This window comes from Schistocerca cancellata, chromosome 1 (genome assembly GCF_023864275.1).
Source record: "Schistocerca cancellata isolate TAMUIC-IGC-003103 chromosome 1, iqSchCanc2.1, whole genome shotgun sequence".
In the NCBI taxonomy this organism is placed as follows: domain Eukaryota; kingdom Metazoa; phylum Arthropoda; class Insecta; order Orthoptera; family Acrididae; genus Schistocerca; species Schistocerca cancellata.
The window spans coordinates 1,140,484,039-1,140,498,606 of NC_064626.1; positions in this window are offsets into that span (position 1 = coordinate 1,140,484,039).

Sequence of the window (14,568 nt, forward strand, 5' to 3'; positions counted from 1 at the left end):
GGTCACTCCGAGAGCCAGCAGTGTACACAACAGTACACTTGTGAAGTTCAATGCGAAGGTCGAGAAGCTTACAGCGATAGAGTGAGGCTGGAGTAGTGTCTTCAGGAAGCGAGTGAAGGCCAAGGTGAACACAGGCAACTGCACTAAGCCAAGGTGGTGAAGGATTCACCCCCATTGGGAAAGTAGCAGGTAGCATGAAGTTAAGCTGCCAGAGCAAGAACAGAAAATGAACTCCAGGAGGTAACAGAGAAGAGGGACGCTCCCCATACTGGCGATCAAAGGAGTCATCGAAGAAGGAGGCGCAGTGTGGGTGACCAGGCATGGAAGACAAACGGCATGTGTATCTGCTGAGGAGAAAGTCACAGCCGTATGATGGTGGTAGTTCGGTAGCTTCTGCATACAGGCTGCCAACCGGGCAAGTGTAAATGGCGCCACTGGCCAAATGGATGCCATGGTGGTGGATAGTATTAAGATGGCGAAAGAGGGATGGACGTGTAGATGCGTAAATGAAACAGCCATAGTCTAGTTTCGAATGGACAAGGGACTGGTACAAATGGAGGAGGGTGGTATGATCTGTTACCCTGGAAGTATCACTGAGGGATGGCATACAGTGGGCTGCCAGGTAAGACATGTGGGAAGACCAAGAAAGTTTCCTATCAGGCATAAGCCCCAGGAATTTCGTAGTTTCAATGAATGGAAGAGCAATAGGCCCAAATGTAAAGAGGGTGGAAGAAGCCTACTGCGCCACCAGAAATTCATACAAATGGTTTTTTCAGTGGAAAAACGAAATCCATTGTCGATGCTCCATGAGTGAAGACGATCGAGACATAGCTGAAGACGGTTCTCAATAATACAGTCCGTGGAGAACTGCTATAGACGGCAAAATCGTCAACGAAAAGGGAGCTGGAGATGTCCGGCAGGAGACAGGCCATGGCAAGGTTAATGGTGGTAGCAAAGAGGACACGATCAAGATGGAACCCTGGGCACATCTTTTTCCTGGATAAAGGTGTCGGACAAGGCAGAACCCACACTTACCTTGAAAACTAGGTCTTTTAAAAATCCCTGAAGGAAACTGGGCAGGTGATCACAGAAGCCCCACGTATAGAGAGTATGAATGATACCAGTCCTCCAGCAGGTGTCGTAGGCTTTCTCCAAATCTAAAAACAGAAAACCATTCATGACATGAGTGGAAGATAAGTGACAACATGGTCAACTGCAGAACGGCGATCTCGAAATCCACACTGTGAAGTGATTCTTGGAGCACAAATTCCACTGGGAGAGATGGCGTTTCACCACAGAAGATTTGAGCCATTGCGACTCTGAGGTCAAATCTTTGTGCTGTGCAGGCTCCTAGAAATATCCACAATAGTGCCTCAGTCCACAGTCGGCTGTGGCTCGTAAGCGCCACCTTTAACTTGCAGTACCACAGCTCGACAAGACCATCGCTTTGAAGATTGTGTGCTATGGTTCGGATTTGCCTAGTGCCTGTCATATTGCACAGTTCTAAGAAGAGAGCCTGGTTGGTTGTGATGAGGCAGCCAAAACATGAGATCCCCATTTTCAATAAATGCTTTGGCAGTTGATTAAGGTGTTATTGCTTCAACCCATCAAGTGACATGATCAATCGAAAAGAGACTCTAGCAGTAGCCATTGGGGCATGGTAGCGGGACAACAGCACACACCTTACAATAAAAATTAGCACTTACCAGGAAGGTACACAACAAATGGTCGTCTGGTGCTGGTGTGGTGCAGACTGATGATGGCATTGCCCACCTTACCAACACTCACACTGAGGAATGCTCTGTTTTGATGTACGAAAGATAGTGTGAGCTGATGGTGTTCCATAACAGGCCACTGAGCGGGGTGCCTGTCATGAACGTTGGTGCGCATGCTTAGTGTGCCGCCATTGTTCAGTTAAAATATATGTTTCAAAAACAATAAAACTTACCCAACAAAGGCACTAAAATATTTACATGTTGTGGACGTTAGTTGAAGGAGTGAATTTAACTACAGCAACTCGTTCTTCACGAATTTGAATAGTTTGGACACTGCATAAAGCAAAGAGTAACGCTTTGTAAATGAAAAATAAAAGAGATCTCCCCCTCTCCGCCAGTGAAATGCGGATCCATTTAATATGTTGAGAAGTTATGTTGATTTGTATCGCTGTAAAGCAAATTTTTATTTGCACCCTAATGAAAACTTCTTTCACTATAAACTGAATAGGTCACACTCTGTGCAGTAGTAAATCATTATACAATTGTTTCATGTGATCTGACAATGCCATACTGTATGAGGGAACTTTGAGAAACAAAGAAGTCTGGGTAGTTACCCCACCTACCATTTCGATGAAGACTTTTCTGTCGAGAACCTAATCATTCACACAGTCCTACTTCAGCTGGCGACACTGCCTGAACCAAATTCATCGGTCCACTCTACCTGGACATCATCTGCTGTAACCTTCAAACACTGTTTGCGGTGCCAACATTATGGTACAGTATTTATGAGAACAGTTAAAATGATAAACCTTGCAAGTATCACAAATTCTTTCAAAGCTATAGTTCTTAAATAACTAATATGAAAACATATTATGTTGATTCAATCTCTCATGGGAAAAGAACTCTTATATATCTGTAATGTGAACAACTGAAGCCCCCAGTTTTCTGTGGGCTTTGCCCTGATTGGGGGGGGGGGGGGCAATGGTTTATTTAAATTGTTCAGAGCATAATTGAATTTCCAGTCGTTCAAACTAATACATGACACATGCCATGTTACTAACAAAATACTAAGCTGTATACTATAACTGTCTTACAAAGCAAGTGTCATAGAAAGAACATTGTATTATGTGTGTCAATTATTCTGGACTAATCACAACAACTTAACAAATGTAAGAGATAATATAACATCACACATAGTGTAATGTAACAGTGTAACAACATCCATGTACCATGTCATGTAGCTGAATGGCTCTTATATGGATAACAACAGTGTCGCTGCCATTCAAGGAGGTGCTGTAATAAATTAATTTATTGTCTTTATAAACAGAAAAATTCGATGTCCAGTGTAATACTGTTGTTACCTAAGGTCTCTGCTGAATATCGCCGTTCATTTCAAAAATATCTGAACCCTGATTCACCTCCTGCCTCTTGTCACTCTTCTTCCTTGTTCATCTAGCATACTGTGAGCACTTCATATCGTAGCATATCTGAAATAATAACCATAAAACATAATTTAGTTTATGTTTTATGTATCAAAAAAATATTACCACCTTTTACGAACGCAGCATAAAATGTTTTGTTAGGTTTCAGTGCTAATTACGTTAGAAAGCGTTGGTGATGTGTCGATTTGCGCTCTATCCATGCACCATTATGTGCAAATTTGCATGATATAAAAAAGACAAACCTTGCAGTCTAAATTTCTTGAATGAAGTCTGCTTCATGTTTTTTAGAGTGATGCAAATAATTTTGCTGCATTACACTTCGTGCAACCATAGTCTGCCATCACCAAACTGCAATAAGTGCATTTACTTCAATAAATATAACACATCAAAAGAAGTCAGTAGCCAGGGTAGAGCATACTACGTTTTTGGGTGTACATATAGATGAGAATCTCAATTGAAAAATTCATATTTTGGATCTCCTAAAACGACTAGGTTCAGCAACTTTTGCCATCAAAATTACTAGCAATTTTGAGGATATAGAAATTAGTAGGCTAACATACTTTGCATACTTTCGCTCTCTGATGTCATATGGAATAATATTTGGGATAACTCAACAATTAGGCAAAAAGTATTCACATTTCAAAAGAAAGTGGTTAGAATAATGTGTAGGGCTCATAGTCACACATCTTGTGGGCCTCTGTTTAAAAGGTTAGTAATTCTTACAACAGCCTCACAATATATCTACTCAGTAATGGACTTTGTCCATAGCAACATGGAGCAGTTTAAAAACGACAGGGACATTCATGATCATAACACCAGAAGAAAGAAACGCTTACACTATCCTCTACTTAACCTACCTTTGACACTGAGAGGTGTAAAATATGCTGTTGTAAAACTTTCGATAAATTATCAGATTAAATAAAATGTCTGACAGACAGCAGTAATAGTTTTAAAAATAAACAGAAATCATAGCTCCTTGACAACTCCTTCCATACCATAGATGTATTCTTGAATAGGAATAAATAAATCTGTAGGAATAAAGTATGCATTTTGTAGCATTTAAGGGAATGGGCTAGGTAAAAAAATTAATCTTAAAAAAATCCTTGATTCATGTGTACATTTTTATGCACTTGACACATTCCACATCACAGCGGTTATCTTGAGATTGATCAGTGTAACAAGTAACTAATTAACTAACTTATCTGTTTGCCAACACAGATACTGGACATGATGACTGCTGAAGCAGGTAACAAAATCAATTTAAATAGACCATCTGTGGAATAAGGGTCGTCAAATCAAACACCTTCCAGCCATCTAGTTTCCAAACTTATTTTTTTTGGCTACCAGTTTTGTTAATTTACTACATCACCTTTAGGCCCTGTGTACAGACAACAATGGTACTGGTATGAAATAGATAACCAAAAAAGGAGGTGTGGTGGATGTCTTAAATAGAGTGGTAATATGTAATATCATAATAATACCAACCAGTACAGGAAGTTACACAAAGCTACAGATAAATTAAGGAATAATATAAGAGAACAGTTTCACACAGTATTAACTTAAACTAATGAGCAAAGTATATATGTCATATATCCATAAAAAAGAAACCTACTAAATGGAGATCAATATTTCATATTATGCATAGATAATCACAGTATAATGCTAATGCAGTGCCTATGAAACAGTTGGAGTCAAACAATATAGTCATATACCAATGAGTGCAGACTGAACATAAAACATTTGATTACATGCTGTCATATACTAGTGAAACATATCCCACTTACTGGAGGCCAACCCCATCACTATCTGTGTCATCATGTTCCATATACTACTAAAAACTAATAAAAGGAGAATATAAAATACATCAGTGCCATTTATCTATCACAAACTCATAAGACACAACTTATTTAACAAAACATTTCTAGTGAACCAGCACATGTCTTGTAAATAAAGACGTTTCGATGTTGTGTCTTTATTTACAAAGGTGCCCTTGCAGGACTCTTTAGAGCTCATTAGTTACAAGTTTGAGGAGGACATAGTGGCAGTACTCAAACATGTGCTTACTTCAACAGACTTCTTATTTCAAGACCAATATTTTGAACAAGTGGACGGTGTCGTCATGGGGAGCCCTCTTTCTCCTGTGGTGGCCAATTATTCTATGGAGGACTTTGAAGATAAAGCACTACAGTCAGCCACTCTCAAACCCTCTTGTTTTCTGTGGTATCTTGACGACACGTTTGTGGTGTGGCCACACGGACTGGATACTCTACCGACGTTTCTTCAACATTTAAATTCGCTCCATCCGAATATTAACTTCACTATGGAAGTGGAAAAAGATGGCACTATACCTTTTCTTGATGTTTTGGTACGAAGGAAAGCAGATGGAACCTTGGGACACAGCGTATACCGCAAGCCAACGCATACAGATCTATATTTGCAGGCCACAAGCTGCCATCATCCTGCACAATGCGGTAGTGCATTACATACGCTAGTTCATAGAGTGCGTGTGCTATCTGACTCTGAAAGCCTGCCGAGTGAGATGCAACATTTGAAGACAGTCTTCCATCAAAACGCTTATTATGAGAGACAGATACGTAATGCATTCAGGCCCAAGCGAGTTCAATCTATGGAGCAGAATGAAGATATGAAGACACCCACCACCTTGGCCTTCTTGCCGTACTTTGATGCCATGTCGTCAAGAATCGGAAGAGTCCTCGAAAGATATGACATCAAGTGTGTTTTCTGACCATCTGCAAAACTGAGGCAACTGTTAGGTTCGGTTAAGGATGATCTCGGTCTGAGGAAACGTGGTGTGTACAAGATTCCTTGTCAGTATGGGGCGGCATATATAGGTCAGACATGTCGCACAGTACAAGAACGTTGTGATGAACATCAGCGTCATACACGCCTACGCCAACCGGAGAAGTCGGCAATTGCAGAACACTGTCTGAACACAGGACATCACATGATTTATGAAAAGACGGAAGTTTTATCCCCAGCATCCTCTTTCTGGGATTGCGTCATTAAGGAAGCAATACACATCCGTATAGCTGATAACCTTATCAATAGGGATGTGAGATTTCAATTGAGTACAGCGTGGAACCCTGCATTGGCTGCTGTTAAATCACGACGAGAAAGCAAAGAGCTTTCGATAATAGACCCGTCATAACTTGGCAGCATGTTAGTAAACACAGCGTCAACGCATGCACAGAATGGCCGCTCTGCGTTTCCCGGCAGAGGGCGTTTGAGTCTGGCGCCATCTATCTGCAAATTTTTGCGCATGCGTGGTTCCCGCGCCTGCGCAATCTTCACGCGCGTGCTCTATATACAGCGGCGTCGACATGCGGATCTTGTCAGTCGTACCTAGCCACCAGCGTGGTTCAACCACCTGATGATGTCGGACTGTTGCTCCGATGAAATATTGTGGGATTTGCACAACGTCATCCGGCGGCACACCCGTGAAGACTATTTACATATGTATCTGGTATACCATACAATGTGTAATATGTCAGTTAGTAGCTTTGTGATTAGATGGTTAGTTGAGAATGTGGATATCACAGAATATACCAGCATACTGTGTTGGGTATTACTGAGGCATTAGAGGTTCAAGAGTGTGATCTGAATAAACGTCCATGCCAACTAATAAAACTATTAATAGTGTGGAAATGAACACTCATCATGGAATATGAAAACAGTGTAAAGAGGGAAAGAACTCACAACATACCAACCAATATAGAGTAGGAACTGTCCTGGTTACTTGTCGAAGAATGAAGATAAGCAATTAAGTAGGTTGAGGCAACGGTAACCTAGGTCACCCAGGACTTGGCAAAAAAACAAAAAAAAGCTACAAAAAACTAACGACATCTGTATTGTTCGAAGAGCAGTAAGTGCACAGTTGTAGTGTAGCCTAGAAAAGTGACGTTTCAAACAAAAAAATGAATATGTGTAAATAAAAATTGTGAGCAGTAGAAACAATCTCGTATGTCGTTACATGTTTATTGTACGAAATTGTTAGCGAGAAATACGAAGATCACAAATTACAATTACATGTTCCTCATACAGTGGTGTCTGATGTGTGCAGTACACATGAAAGCGTTGCACTCAGTTCTCAGTCATAACAAGGAATCTAGGCTGATGTGTTTTAATATACTGGTAAACTCAAAAGTAATGTAGAACCCCATTTTAATTGATAATGACCAAAATTATACTCTGTCATACATTAGTCTACAACCATACAGGGGAAACCAAGCCCAGTATTTCAAGTACATCAATCCTAAAAGAGAAAAGAAAGAACATTTTGCACAAGCCATCGACCATGATTATGGTATAAAAGCACCTTTACATGATGAGTGTAAGTTTTCATGTGATTACTAATTTTATTAGTTGACATGGGTGTTCATTCAGATTGCACACCTGAACCTCTGATGCCTTGATAATACCCGACACAGTGTTCTGGTTTATTGCTTGATATCTACATTGTCAATTAACCATCTAATGACAAAGCTAATAACTTTGTGCGGTACACCCCAACACATCTGTTCTGCTGGTTTTTCTGTTGTAGTTCATACTATCATTTCTCTTCCCTTGCTTAAAGGCTACACGGCATAGAGAGGTATATGCCTTTGGTTGTTCCAATTGTAATGAGTGTCTTTCTAATATACTGCATATACCTCACAGCACTTTTCTTTTAGGCTGATTTCATAACTTGTGGTTTGGTATATCACTAGCCACATGCCTGCTCACCGGCAGACTTACCACTTTCGTGATAATGTTGGTTTTGCCTTTTCCATATATTTCAAAACTTACTGCTTAGTGGGAATTCGTTACGGTATATTACATTAGATTCATAGTTTGATTCACTAGAAATGTTTTGTTAAATAAGTTGCATCTTATTACTTTGTGATCGATAAATTGCATTGATGTATTTTTATAGTTATGGGATTGGCCTTCAGCAAGTGGGATATATTTTACTACTATATGAAAGCATGTAATCATATGTCTTATGGTCATTTGGTACTCATCAGTAAATGACTACATTGTTTTAGTCCAGTGGTTTCACAGGCATTGCATTAGCATTATACCATAATTATCTATGCATAACATGAAATATTGACCTCCATTTAGTAGGTTTCTTTTTTGACAATTGTATGACATATATATATATATATATATATATATATATATATATATATATATATATATATTTCGCTCATTAGTTTCAGTTCATACAGTGTGCAACTGTTCTCTTATTTTATTCCTTAATTTGTCTGTAACTTTGTGTAACTTCCTATGCTGATTGGTATTGTTATGTTATTACATATTACCACTGTAAATAAGACATGGACCATGCCTCATTTTTTGGTTATCTATTTCATACTGGTGCCATTGTTGTCTGTAGACAGGGCCTGAAGATTGTGTAGTAAGTCGCCGAATCTGGTAGCCAAATAAAATAATTTCGGAAACTACTCCCAAGCTCATAAAATAAGGATAATTGCAGAATTTGGTGGCACTACACAGAACTGGCACTAATAGCATAGGCACATACAGAACACACATGACACAGATCTGTAAGTCCACAGTATTGCTGATAAGTTGAGAAAACTGTCCCAAATCACATGTGCCACAAAACGCCACTGTTTCCTGCCCATGTATCCTGACATCAATATGGGATATGATCTCCATGCCCATGTACACAGGCCGCACAACAGGTTTGCTTACTCTGGATAAGGTGGTCGAGCAGCTGCTGGGCTATAGCCTCCCATTCTTGCACCAGTACATGTCGGAGCTCCTGAAGTGTCCTAGGGGTTTGAAGACGTGCAACAATATGACGACTGAGAGCATCCCAGATGTGCTCAATGGGGTTTAGGTCTGGAGAACAGGCAGGCCCCTCCTTTCACTTGATATCTTCTGTTTCAAGGTACTCCTCCACGATGGCAGCTTGGTGGGGCCGTGTGTTATCATGCATCAGGAGGAAGGTGGGACCCACTGCACCCCTGAAAAGGCGGACACACTGGTGAAAAATGATGTCCTGATACACCTGACCTGTTACAGTTCCTGTGTCAAAGACATGCAGCGGTGTAGTGCACCAATCATAATCCCACCCCAAACCACGACCACCATACAGGTCCCTTTCAAGGACATAAAGAGGTTGGTATCTGGTTTCTGGTTCACGCCAGATAAAAACCCGGCGAGACTCACTGTTCTGTCTATACCTGGACTCGTCTGTGAACATAACCTGGAGCACTGTTCCAATGACCATGTACTGTGTTCTTGACACCAGGCTTTGCGGGCTCTCCTGTGACCAGGGGTCAGTGGAATGCACCTTGCAGGTCTCTGGGCGAATAAACCATGTCTGTTCAGTCGTCTGTAGACTGTGTGTCTGGAGACAACTGCTCCAGTGGTTGTGGTAAGGTTCTGAGCAAGGCTACCTGCAATACTCCGTGGCCGTCTGCGGGCACTGATGGTGAGACATCGGTCTCCTTGTGGTGTTGTACACTATGGACCTCCTGTACTATAGCGCTTGGACACTTTTCCTGTCTTCTGGAATCGTTGCCATAAACTTCAGATCACAATTTGTGGCACACAGAGGGCCTATGCTACAACCTGATGTGTTTGACCAGCCTCCAGGCGCCCTGGTATTCTACCCCTCATAACGTCATCAATACGTGTTCTTTGAGCCATTTTCAACACACAGTCACCATTAGCACGTCTGAAAACGTCTGCACACTTACTCGCTGCATCGTACTCTAACATGCAGCAACGCACCTCTTTGTACGTGGACTGCTGCCAGCGCCACCATGTGACGACCGCAGTTCAAATGCACCGCATGGTCGTACCCTGAGGTGATTTAAACCCACAAACCTCCCACCAGTGCGTTGTTTCACCATGTATCAGCATTATCTTTAATTTATGAGCAAGAGTGTAGATTGCTGAGAGGTGTTACATTTGACATCCTGTATCGAATAGCCGAGTCCCGCAACCATCTCTGAAGAGATGGACAAACAGAGATCTCCAAGACACGCTATTAAGAATTGAGATTACGTTACTATGCTTACCACATTCTGTTCCTGTAGTAGTCACTGTTATGTATCCTAACTCCTGAACAATTGTTCTTTCAAAGAGTACAATATTAGCATTTCAATTTAAATTCCAAAATCACTTTTTCACATTTCTTATCGGCATATGTTACACCACACAAGTATACTGTGAACTGTGTGACATGTTGTATTGTCCTACTGGTAGACGCCATCATGCCAAGCAAATATAACTACATTCAGGGGTGAACATGCCCCCAAGGATAGATGCATACTTCTTTTAATCCATTTTGCCTTCCATAATGACGAGATCGCCCAGGGAATGCCACGAAAAAATTCCCCAGATCATAAATCTCTCTCAGTTGGCCTGGATCCTTCTAACCACCTTTGGAGGATGTTTCACGCCGTACACGCCATCTGTCCCACTGAGCGAAAAACTTGATTCATCTGGAAAGAATACCTGACACCACTCAGTGGTTACCTGGTTGTGGTACTGGCATGCAAATTACAGCTTTTGTCGCCAATGAGCAGCAGTCAGTGGGGGTGCATGAACCAGGCACCTACTGTGGAGGTCCATATGCAGCAACATTCTCTGAATGTTCATTATGGAGACACAGTTGGTAGCCCCTTGGTTCATCTGGATGGTCAGGTGCTCGACAGTTGCACATCTATTCCCCGTACACATCTCTGCAGCTGTCCTTCAACCCTCTCATCTATGGCCTCTGGTGCACCACAGTTGACTTGTAACCAGTTTTGGATAACGCCATTTTGCCATGCACAGGATACTTTAACCACAGCGACAAGTAAACTGTTTACAAACTTAGTTGTTTCGGAAATGCCTCCTCCCCTCAACTGAAAGCTAATAATAATGCCCTTTTGGGTGTCAGATAAGTCGCTCCATTTATGCATTGCGACAATGACTGTACTTTTACCCACATTCTCCCAACGTGCTTTATATAGTATTCATTGTTAGAGCTGCCCCCTGCCGTCTGTGAGTGGTTATTGCACATTTGTGTCGAACATTGATGGTGGTCACATTAGTGTAACTGGACCATGTAGTTTGTTCCATTTGCTTGGTATGATGTTCTATTTTCTCAACGCTGTTCAAATGCCTTCTTCTGCATTTCGATTAATGTTGTGAATATGTCAGACTTGCACCTAATTTCTTCTCATCTGGGTGCATCCAGGGTACCTAACGATGCAGCACCTGGACGTCCAATGTCTACTAACAAACTACAGTCCCCTATTCTGGGGTCTTTTGACATCTCACTACTGCCTATGTCGCCCCTCCTCTGTAACGAATCTTCCAAAATGTGTCATTCATGGTCACAGTGGACGCAAGCAATACAGCTACCGCTGCAGCCCTTCAACAAGCAATAGATGGCGATATGCAACAATTTCCTTTTATCTAGGAAAAACATACAGTCTCACTGTCAAAGTGGTCTGCATCTGACTGTGAACTCACTGCTGTGCATGAAGCAGTATGATACTACCAGGCAGACAGACAGTGATACACACAATCAATAAACCACTGGCAGATGCGATACACAACTTGTCCAAGAACATCAACCCCGACACTTCCGTCACCTGCATTTAATCTCTTAATATACAACCGATGTTCGACATTTGCGTGGAGCTGATTATATTGGTGTGGATTACCTCTTATGCACTAACACCATCTCCTTCCACATAGAATATACCATCCTCAATTATGGCTAAGCGCTCGTCCCATCAGTCCCAGATTGTTGGACAGTGCATCACACTTACACATTGAGCAGTGTACTTTGCCAGGCACTGATGTCCGCTTAGTGTGAGACATCTCACAGAATTGGGTTAGACCCCTCATACCAGTGTCCATGCACTGCGCTCTATTCAGGCAAACTCACTAACTGACCCATCCCGGTGTCTGATTAATGGTATTTTGATTACCGACGATTCGTGATGCCTAATTTCAAATGGGAATGTCATACCTTGGCGCAGACTGACCTATCTTGCCAACACATCAAGGCTAGGCATCACGCACAACCCGTCCTTGGTCACTTTGAGATATCATGCACATGTTTACAGTATGTACATTTGGATATATTTGGCCCCTTCCTGAATCGGAAGGCTTCAAATATATTTTGTTAATGATTGACGGAGTCTCTTCCTGAGTAGAAGCACTACCCATCAAACTTATCATAGCAGACTGTACTGCTCAGGCCTTAATCGATGCGTGAGTGTCATGTTTCGACTGCCCTTAGACAATTACCACTGACTAACAAAACCAATTTGAGTCAGCCCTCTTTGATTCCCTCTATCATCTATGTGGAAGCAAACGAAATAGGACGACGGCTTACCACTCACGAAGTAACGGTCTGGTGGAATGCTGACACTGAGCTCTTAAGACTGCACTCATGTGCCACACAGACATCTGAATGGAGGCATTATCCTGGGTCTTGATCAACACTTGCACGGCTTTTAAGGAAGACTACAAGCCTCTTTGGCAGAAGTACTCTGCAAAGAAACCATCACCATTGTTGCAGACTTTGTCCCACCGCCAACTACATCTGTTCATATCGAATTTCCTGCTCTAGTACAGCGTGTGAAACAGCACATTCACAGTTCACAACTTCCACTCCTAATGGCATACAATACATCAAAAACATTTGTTCAGAAATCACTGTTGGAACCCGAATATGTGATGCTTCATGGTGACACCATTCACCTATCATTGCAGCCTCTGTATATGGGACCATTCCATGTCATCAGACGAGGACCGAAAATCTTTCATATTGTCCTTGAAGGCAAAGTGACTGCGATATGTCTTCACAGACTTAAGCCAGCATGAATACTCTGGAATTTCACTGCTACAGACGAGGAGAATGCAGACACACCTTCACTTGATAATGACGACCAACTTCACTGTGACACAAACACAACCTCTACACCATTTCACACATCAGCAGTCATCACTACTGACTTTCACAATTTCCAGCCTGAGGTCCTCGGCGTTAAAATTATCGACGATGATCTCATTATCAATGCAAGGCATGACCTGCTGGATGTCTCCACCAGTTCATCCAGCCACCTACTCACACACGCCTACTGCTTATACTTTCATGTTGATCGTGCCACCTATCATCGCACCGGCCTTCTAACGGGATCCTTACCAACACCACACCGACTCAGGCCCCTGCCAGCTGTCAACCACTGTGATGTCATCAACTCAACTCTCTTCATCTGCAGCAACATCAACACCACAGAAACTCCAATCAGCACTACCTGATCCACTTGAGTTGCTGTTCTGCTGCACACCATGAACATCAACTCACCTGTCTCCATATCAAGTATACACCATCTCCACAACATCACAGACACTAAGAAAAGGTGCAGTCGCACCCTGCACAACAGCTACCCTCAACACAGCTGGTCACCCACACCTGTGCCTGCACGACACCAGAGCTGCCAAGTGTCAGTAACCTCTTCCCGTAGTGTACCAAATTGATATCACAGACCAAAGGCGGTACCTGTGAGACAGAGGGCTAAAGACAGATCAGTTTAGAGCCTTGTATTGTGTAGGTATGCTGTAAGTTTCTCTCTCACAGGAACATATTGTTAACTTACAACCATGTCGCCAAGTTATTAGTACATCTCACCGCAGCACTAGTAGAGATCTACAACAGATGTAGTGACACAGCTGGCAGATCTACTTGTGCACCTAAAGTCAGCAACCCCCAAACCTCGCCCCACTCATAATATGGGTCTCCTTGCGTCATTGATGCTACTACTATCCCTAAGCAAAGATGAATGAGGTCAGATTCAGTAGGTGTCGATATCTATATTCTTACAAAGTAAACAAACGGGTGCACGTGACGGCAGTGAGATTAGGTGTAAATCGCTACAAAGACAGGTTGCCAAGTGTGTCACGAGCCCCAGCTTATTCCTTGATGATACTTTCAAAAATGGTTGAAATGGCTCTGAGCACTATGGGACTCAACTGCTGTGGTCATCAGTCCCCTAGAACTTAGAACTACTTAAACCTAACTAACCTAAGGACATCACACACACCCATGCCCCAGGCAGGATTCGAACCTGCGACCGTAACAGCAGTGCGGCTCCAGACTGGAGCGCCTAGAACCGCACGGCCACCGCGGCCGGCTGATGATACTTTCATCATCATTGAGAATGATGCCATGTTGGTAAGTAGTATGTATGACCTCTGGCAGTTTACCGTGTTCACATGATCTGTAACATGCCTCAGTCAATTCAAGAGACCATTTTCCGTGCTTTGGGCAGCAGTGGCGATATTTCTGAGCTCATAGTTGCTAAGCCCTGTGACAGTGAGTAGAGGTACATGAGTGGTATGTTGGCATCTGTAGCTGAAATCGAAGAAGC